At 36.9% G+C, this 9982-nt stretch overlaps 1 non-coding gene across 1 annotated transcript; it reads right to left on the bottom strand.

Annotated features, from left to right (window-relative positions):
* Positions 1-2154: 2154 nt before the first annotated feature.
* On the bottom strand, positions 2155-2227 carry TRNAV-UAC (transfer RNA valine (anticodon UAC)). The gene has a single exon. It is a non-coding gene; the product is annotated as a tRNA-Val (tRNA).
* Positions 2228-9982: the final 7755 nt, after the last annotated feature.

The raw sequence follows: 9982 nt of genomic DNA on the forward strand, positions 1-9982 counted from the left end.
ATTTTGACACCATTGACTGTATTATTCTTGACTTAGTTATGTGTTTATTTTAATACAGAATTGGTATGATTTACCCCGCATGGAATATGAATGTTCATTAATATATTGATAGTGTTCAGGTTAGTAAGGTTTGTACCATGAATGGGTGCTAGAGTTTAGTATTTTATGTATGAAAATGATTTTTCTAACAAAGGTTAGATGTTTCAGTCAGACGTTTTGAACAGAGTTAAAATAAGCAATGTTATGACCGTAGAGATGGGAAAAAATGTATCAACGTATACTGACGATTAAATAGATTCAAATGAAAACGACCAAGAAAACTTGATAGACGATAACATCTTATAGTCTGCTAGAGATATTAAAAGTGGTAGTGTCGAAAGGAAATTAAATCACTACGAAGTAGGTAAATATGAAATTTAAATATCGGTGTGAACAAAAAAAAAAAAAAAAAAAAAAAAGAGCTAACACAGTAAAAGTTGAAACATTGTATACCTAAACTGATTTATGAATGACTTTAATGTGAGCTAAGCTCAGGAAGTCGTGAGATGTAGAAAACCTCCCTGCCTAACACTAATTGAAAATTTTTAAAGTTACAATCGAGCCACATTGTGGATGAGATATTATGATCATGGTCAAAGTTTTATAAATATTTATAAACATGGATTGGAGTTTGAGATTTTTAAGATATCTTAAATTTAGGAATGATTTAAGATTGATTTGGGAGGAGTCACAATATTAAAAAAATATAAAATATAAAAAAGCCCACGTTGATTATGTTGCCTTTTCATATAACGAATGAAAAAATGTTAAAATGAGACCTTGAAGACATATGGACAAAAAAGTGCATTATTAGACCTTTAGCTAGGCTTAAAAGAAATTGACTAGGAGGACAATGTAATGAAGGAAACTGATTAAACTATTGATCTTGTTGACAGAAGAAAGTGAGAAAATTGAAATTGAGGTTGAGGTAAGTATTTAAGTTCTCCAACATTAATGTCCACATGAATGTTGATTTCAATGCACCTAAACCACAATCATACTAAATGGATTCTATTTTTCATGAAATTTTAGGAGAAGACTCAATATGATATGATAAGGTTATGTATGAAATTTGATAATAATTAGATTATGATAAAAGGCTAAACCAAAGGTAGGTGTAAAATGACTAAAATTCCCCTATAATTATATATAGCTGGCTTAGGAGTAAAGTGACCCCTAAATGACATTTAATTGAATGAGACTTATGTTACATGGCCATTAAAATATGTTGAGGATTTAAACCAAGATTTGCAGTGGTAAATAACCAAAATATCCCTATAAGAATTCTAAGATGTTTTCAAGATCTTAAATACTCAAAATACTACGAAAATTTATGAGACTCCTTTACAAAATAAGGGTGAGTATGAAAGATTTTAAGGAGATTATAACAACTTAGGGATATGAGCTAAGAGAAAAAGTATGTAACTACCCCTCAACATACTCGATAAGAAATCAAGGTTTTTATGAGTACCAAGTGACAAGATACTTATAAAGATTTATAAGTTGTACTTCAAGACTTATAAACACTCTTTAGTTGTACTTCAAGACTCGATAGAAAAATATTTATGACGCATATGGATTAGGGTGTACTTGTTAACAAATTTTCTTTAGTTGTACTTCAAGACTTAACAAAAAACTCTTGAACGAGAACCCGAGATATTTTAAAGACCTCCCGATGAGTAGTGCAATATGGTCTTACGACAATGACTACATCGTAGAAAACGTATGAACACCTAGGTGTAGGTACTTAAACTATGTCACAAGGAACCCGTGAATCCTTGGACATAGGTATGTAAATTGTATCGCACCGAACACATGAAGCTTTGGATGCAAGTATTAAGACTATGTCATGGGGAATGCATGAAGCCTCGTGCAGTTATTTATTAAATATAAGGAATAAATTAAGGTAACAAAAGTCAAGAGATAGGAGTTCAAGAAAGATAATGTTTCAAAGATTTTCTTTAAGTTTCAATGTGGTAGTTAAGAGTGACTCTGAGGTTAATTGAGTTAACATTAAGTTCTTAGTGAGTGTTACACAAATTTCTAAGAGTATGAGTCTTGGATGAACAAAAATGTTTCCCATCCGAAAACTACACCATTGCAAGCAAAGAAGCATGTTGTTGCCCAGGATTGAACTGGAGACCTTTAGTGTGTAAGACTAACGTGATAACCACTACACCACAACAACAAGTTGTCCATGATGTCCATGATCCAAAAAATAGTTAATAATTATAAATTTTAATGTTTAAACAAAATATCCTTAGAACCTCGCAACGTTTCATCAATATTCTAACAAAAAAAAAATCTTGAAATATATCTTTTACTTTTCAAATAAATAAATAAAAATAAAAATAAGTTTATTGTTAGTGAGATGAAACCGTTAATATCTTGTTTGAAAATACAATTCAACTTTCAAATGTTTCGTTAATACTCATAATTTTAAAAAGAAAAAAAATTCAAAAATACTCTTAAATCACTTTTCTCTTCAATTTTGTCTGGAACTCTCTCATTTATGAACATTTCCCAATATGAATATAATACAATTCAATTCAAATAGACAATTTATTTTCAATCATATTCTTGAGTATTTTTAAAATGGTGTTAACAAATTCATTCATATACATAAGAATACTTTTGAACTTTTTTAAAAAGATAATCAAGGGCATCATATGGTGGTGACCCAATGTAACCTGTGGTCATGTCTTTTTTGAAGAGCCACCTTCGTCCTACCACAGTTTGACTAGTCTACTCCATTTCGAGTGAACAAAGATATCATAGGCTTTGCAGTGTACCCAAAATGGTTTAGCTTTGAGTTATAAAGTCACCGTTGGCAAAAAGAGAGATTTACGTGAAGATAGATATGGTCATTACAATGGTTTAGCTTTGACTTAGAAGCTAAATATTAATCATTTATATAATTCTAGTAAATTATGTCAAACAAAAGAAAACACGAAAGATTTGAAAATAGAGATCCACTTTAAATTTGGAATACATGTGAACAAAATTAAAAGGCTATAGAGTAAATACAAATAATAAAAAAAAAAAAAAAGATTCCAGTATTAAAAAACTTAAACTAAATATAGAAAGAAAAGTAAATACAGACACAAAATAACTCTGTCAATTTTTTTATACAAAATCATAGAAAACAAGATTTTTAATAAAAGTAAATGGACCAATCTAAATTAGAGAGGTAATTTGATAGGGTTCAAACTTGAAACTGATGTCATGGGCTCAAATAGGTTGACTTGGATTTCAAGGGACAGAATCGAACATTCATTAAGGATATATTCGTGACAACAACTTAAGCTAACCAGGTAACTGACCTTACTATTGATATGGTTATATTTGATGTTGACACATGCTCGTGGTTCTACACATGTCATATATACTAATATGTGTGAATTATTTGTGAATCGATAGAAGTAAGATTTGTTCATGAAACGTGAAGGTGAGGTTACATCTAGAAGTACTATGGATATGAGAGGTTGATAAAAGAATATAGTTAGGTTATGGGTAGAAAGAGATAGAATTATGATAGATTGATAGAACGATAACGTCAGGGTACGTTCATGTAACGACATGACTGTGATAGGTATAAGAATGTTAAGGCTATGTTAAGTTAGGGAATGATATGACCACGAAGTGTTTACGATATGATATGATTATGATACGACATGTGAATGATGGATGTATATATATTGTGATATGATATAAAGACAATATGTTATGGTAAGATATGTGATAAATTGACATGCTTATGATATGAATATTGCGATGCGATATGTTATGGCATGATACGTATATGATGAAAATTATTATGCCTCGAAGCATGAAATGTTATGATTATGATACACTTATGTAATTTGAATGATATGATATGATTGACATGCAAAACAACGAACTAGCATGAAATACGACCCCAGCGTATGCATGAAAGATATGATAAGTGATATGAAAAATGATATGGGATGTACGGAACGCTAGTGGGGTTGTATTAAATGATAATGAAAATGAAAAAATGTTGGGACTTCATGCATTATTGTGTGTTCATGCATTGGGGGATACCCCTTACCCTTCACAATAGTACGGACAAATACGTTACGAGGAAGGAATACGATCATTATGGTTATCATAATGTTGCGATGACTACGCAGGAAAACGATCATTATGTTTATCATAATGCTGCGACGGTCAGGCAGGGGTACGATCATTATGGTTAACCTAATGTTGTTGTGACGTTTACTAGTTCTAACGGGTGTCTGGCCTAAGGAGCTCCCGGAGTATGCTCGCCTAACAAGGAAGGGTGCCCAGCGGTGTGCGAACTGACTGGTGAGTCCATACTCGCACGTATGGGCTATGTGTAGAGTATATGATACACATCCAAATTACCCGTTAGGACAGTACCGTAGGAAAATGGATTTAAATGATAGGTTCCGTCATTGCATTTGCATGTTCTTGCATTTCACCCCCAATAGTGGGGTCATTTACTGAGTATTTCTTAAAATACTCAAGCCACGTGCTACCTTTATTTTAGATTAAGGCAAGGCATTCCTGTACGGCTGACGACGGCATCGCAACTCGAAACTATGGCACATGCATAGAGTAGTCGTATTTATTTTCTTAAACTTAGACTAGGATATGATGTTTTTAATTTAAACGTTCATTTATTTTATTTAGCCTTTTGTTGTGTTGTTTTTAAAGTTTTATTCGAAACACGTAAGTCCATGGCTGTGTTTTAAGTTGAAGGTTATGATTCATGAAAGTTTAAATGGTAGTATTTCCGCATTCAATATTTATGATATGTATACAGTCGCGACCTTAAATTAAATAAAAAATTTCGAGTCGTTATAAATGAACTGTCCCGAAGATCAAAAGGTGACTTGTGCATCGTTTATACTAAAAAATGATGCGGAGTTATAGTCGGGGGATAACCGGGGATTCTTAGCCAAGATGGAAGTGTGATACAATAAACCTACTTTTAGCTTTTATGTTTAATATAGTTGATGTATTAAATATTAATGTGAACGGTTCACATTAAGTTTTTTTTTTTTTTTTTTTTTTGTCTTTTTATATTTAATATATCTAATATATTAAATAAACACTTTAAATCAAATATATTTTTCTCTATTTGTATTTATTTAACATATTAAATATTTATTCCAACCCTTCAAATTAGATCTATTTTCTTAGATTAAATTTTAATTTGTATCCTTCAAATTTTTCTTTTAACTAAATTAAAGTCTTAATTAATCAATTTTGATTCGTTAACTATATATTTAGAGTTGCACTTTTATGGATGGTAGAACAAGTTGTGTCAATTGATATAATCATTACAAACAAGTCAATCATTCACAATTTTTCCGTAATTACAGCTGGGTCAAAAGTTCTTTATACCCCTTAATTATATCTTTCCCCTTAAGTATCACTTATTCTCTAATGAACCATTTGTTAATGATTCAATCATAAACTAAGTCCCTCTCGAGCCAGTAAGAGGAGTGGGCCTCATTGTTCAAATCTCAAAATCAACACTAAAGGAAACTACTCATCTACTTACATATATGAGAATGGGTGAAAGTCATCTCGTGAAATTATGTTCCCATCTCCCGTTTGGTCAAGTACTGAAAATTGCAGGCATAATGATTAGGTTACGAAAGTCATTCTCATCCATACAAATAAAAGGATAACCTTCATAGACAAGAGTTCATAACTCACTAAGAATTAAAATCAAGTCGCATATGATCATCTGTGAAATATTAATCTTCTCAATTAATGAATTTATAAATACAGATTAAATATTTCGTGAATCAGTTTTATATAAACTAATTGTATTAGTGACGCCTTTAAAGAATGGGCTAGGATGTGTGTTAATGCAACACGGTAAAGTTGTTGCATACGCGTCCCGTCAACTAAATTAATACGAAGATAATTACCCTAACCACGACCTGGAGTTGGCTGCTGTAGTGTTCACGCTGAAATTTGGTGACACTAACTGTATGGAGAGAAAATTCAAAGTTTAACCGACCACAAGATTTTAAATATTTCTTCACCCAGAAAGAGTCAAATATGAGACAGAGAAGGTGGTTAGAATTGGTGAAGGACTACGATGTAGATATCCAGTACCACCCTAGAAAAGCAAATGTGGTCGTAGACGCTTTGAGTAGAAATGTGGCCCACTCTTCGGCCCTCATTACGAGGGAAGTAAGGGTACAAAGAAAATTCAAGGGAGCCAACATAGTTGTAGCGACCGAGAAAATCATGGCACAACTGGCTCGACTTACAGTGCAACCTATACTTAGGCAAAGAATGGTTACCTCCCAACGAGATGATCCAAACCTACAGAAAGTCTTAAGCCAGCTAGCTGAGAGTCTAGTAAATGGATTCTCGAAGACCACAGATGAAGGGCTATTGTATCAGGGACGCCTATATGTCTCGACAATAGAGGAGCTTAGGAAAGAAATACTAACGAAGCTCACAACTCGCCATTTGCCATGCACCTAGGAGGTACTAAGATGTACCAAGATTTAAAACAACACTTCTGGTGGAAGAGCATGAAGAGGGACGTGACCGAGTTTGTGAGCAAGTGTTTAGTTTTTCAACAAGTGAAAGCTCCTAAATAAAATGCGGCGGGGTTGTTGCAGCCCCTAAGCATACTAGAGTGGAAGTGGGAAAACATAGCAATGGACTTCATAGTAGGATTACCCAAAACGCTTAAAGGCTATACAATGATCGGGTAGTTGTCGATAGGTTGACCAAGTCGGCACACTTCCTACCTGGGAAAGCTACATATACAGTTGACAATTGGGCATAGCTGTATGTGAAAGAAATAGTAAGACTACATGGAGCCCAAGTATCTATAGTGTCAGATCGGGACCCACGCTTTACGTCAGCGTTCTAGCTCAGACTTCAAAAAGCGCTGGGTACCCGCCTCGACTTTAGTACCGCCTTTCAGCCCCAAATAGATGGACAAACGGAGCGTTTAAACCAAATTCTAGAGGACATGCTACGCGCTTGTGTACTAGATTTTAAGGGAAGTTGGGATTCCAAACTCCACCTGATGGAATTCTCGTATAACAACAGTTTCCAAGAAACTATTGGAATGACACCGTTTGAGGCCCTGTACGAGAAACGGTGTAGGTCCCCACTATGTTCGGACGAAGTAGGAGAGAGAGAATTAGTAGGACCCGAGCTGGTTCGATTCACCAATGAGGCTGTCCAGAAAATTCAAGCGAGGATGCGTACCGCTCAAAGTAGACAGAAAAGTTACGCCGATGTAAGGCGTAAAAGCCTGGAGTTTGAGATAGGGGACCCAGTATTCCTCAAGGTGGCAACTATGAAAGGTGTGTTAAGATTCGGACATAAGGGCAAGTTAAGTCCTAAATTCATTGGACCATTCGAGATCCAAGAGCGAGTTGGTCCAGTAGTGTATAAGTTAGCCCTACCTCCAGCCCTCTCAGGAGTACATGATGTATTTCACGTGTCGATGCTGAGGAAGTACATTACGGACCCTATCCACGTAATAGACTATTAAACGACGGCCACACCACGCCCAGTTTCCCAGACCCCACGCGAAATGATGGCCACACCACGCCCAGTCTTCAGCCCACGACTCCCAGCACCTATCAGAATACCTTCAAAGGGAGAAAAGAAATAAAATACGAGAGAGAGAGATTTCGGATAAACGTCGGCGAGTATCCAGTTTCTCCGACGAACCCTCAAACCACCCTCAAACCGACACCAAACGACCTGTTACTACCATGAGAAGGATCCCTAATGAAAGCACAATAACTCAAGGTGCGTTTTGTGCTTTTTCGTAAGCGCCGTCGTCGATAACCGAGGTCAAAAGGTTGGGTTTTCCTAATCGTTCTTAGATCTGTGGTTTTAGGAAATTTTAGGCTGCAAAACTCCCAGAAAAGAAAGAAGGACGACAAATAAAGAGGAAAAGGAAGAAAAAGAGGACCGAAATCGGCAACAGAAACACCACGGGAAGGAGAGAGAAAACTCACCGGAAAATTGGCCAAAGTTGGGTAAGGAAGACAAGATCCATAGATCCGAGTCAACCCGAACCCAAGACTCGAGAGAGCCAGCCCATTCTTTCCCTCGACCTCTGCCTTCAGCCCAGCCCAACTACAGTGGCCCATACCTCAAACCAGCCCAGCAGCTACGGTTTAGTTGAACCAACCCGAGACTAGACCCACGGTCCAATCGAGCCGGCCTATAACCCAAACACTTGCAACCCAGCCCAGTAAGCCGAGGCCCAACGATTAGTCTTGGCCCAGTAGCCTTTTGAAGCCCACGACCTGGACCACTACTTGAACCGTGCTGCGACCCGCGCTACGATGCGACGCTACCGTACGACGTAGCTCGCTCTGTTGCTGCCAAGTGTCAAATAGCGACGCAGGCGGTCCCTCACCTCGACTCGGTGCAACGGCTTGGGCTCCCTCCAGTGACGCTCCGGTGGCTCCAGCGGCTGTTCAGCTCGGCTCACCTATTTTCAGCTCGATTTCCACTGTTTCGACCCTCCCGAATCTGTTTTGGGTCCGATTAAGGTATCCGAGGCCGTTTTAGCGCCATATTTCACATTTATTGAATTATAGGTAAATTAATTGTGAAATACTAACGGAAAGTGGGGAACGGTGTGATAGGAAACAAACCCCGGCAACGTAGGAAGCAGCTCTCACGGAACGGGAGCTTACATTTAGCTATTTAGGGAGTACTTCGGCCAAGTCCAACCAAGTAAGTGGCCTTACTATAGGATAGGCTAAAAATTGTATGAGTTATGATGATGTATGAGTTATGATGATGTGTGGGTTACGATACTTGATGATGTGTGCAGTACATACATATTTTGATGAATGACGAACTTGATATGTTTGATGCACTTTGTGGCAATATGATGAGTATGATGATTGCATGATGTTTACCTTAATATGATGATGTTTTCCATATTGAGCATGCTATATGATGATGCGTGTCATATTGCATCATGTCGTTAGATCGACATAGGACACAACCTTAAGAGCGTGAAAATGATATTAATATAAATATCCACGAGTATGTGTTACCTAGAGTAACAAAGGATGAGACTAGAGGGTTGTATCAGAAGAGACATTATGATGGATTTAGAGGGACCTCATGCATATTGTATGTAAATAAGCATAGGGCTACTTCCCCTAGAGATGATGAGTGCGGACGCGCACCATATGATGAGCGCGAATGCGCACAGGTGCAAACGCACACAGATGAGAATGTTCATGAGGCGCATGACACTATGGGGTTCCACTGACCTCCAGACGTAGCTACATATTAGCTGACCAGAGGGTCCAGGGGGTGTGCTAGCGCCCTTGGGATTCACACTCGAACGTGTGAGTCGTGTGTTGGGAAGTACTACACATCCAATTCGTTCGAGACTGGACGCCACCCCTAAGAGGATTAGAGATAGGTCCCTAAATCATGATTGCATGTGTTTGCATTTGTGTGGCCCCTATAGTGGGGCCACTTACTGAGTATTCTTTGAAATACTTAGGCCGTGTGCCACATCATTTTTCAGGTAAAGGGCAAGGCGCACTTGTACGGAAGACGGCGGCATCGCGAGATGAGACTATGGCACGTGCATAGGGTAGACTCATATTTAAATTCTTAGTTTTGAGTTATAATAGGTTGTTTTGCATTGCATTGTTTTAAATTATTTTGTATTTGTTTTTATTATCTCTAAATTTTAGTATTTTGTATTTAAACAGGTAAGACCATGGCTATGTTTTCCAGAGAAGGAGTTGTTTTAAACGTTTTTAAAAGTTTACATTATAAATGATGTTCATGTAAGAGTTATATTTCCGCATTATAGATGAGCATGAGACGTTAGTGGCGACTCTAAATATGTGGAAATTTAGGGTTGTTACATGAACAAGGGGCCCCACCATCTCATTGGCCTAAGAGGGATTCGGTT

This window comes from Cucurbita pepo, unplaced genomic scaffold (genome assembly GCF_057944985.1).
Source record: "Cucurbita pepo subsp. pepo isolate OVF unplaced genomic scaffold, ASM5794498v1 scafford_228, whole genome shotgun sequence".
In the NCBI taxonomy this organism is placed as follows: Eukaryota; Viridiplantae; Streptophyta; class Magnoliopsida; order Cucurbitales; family Cucurbitaceae; genus Cucurbita; species Cucurbita pepo.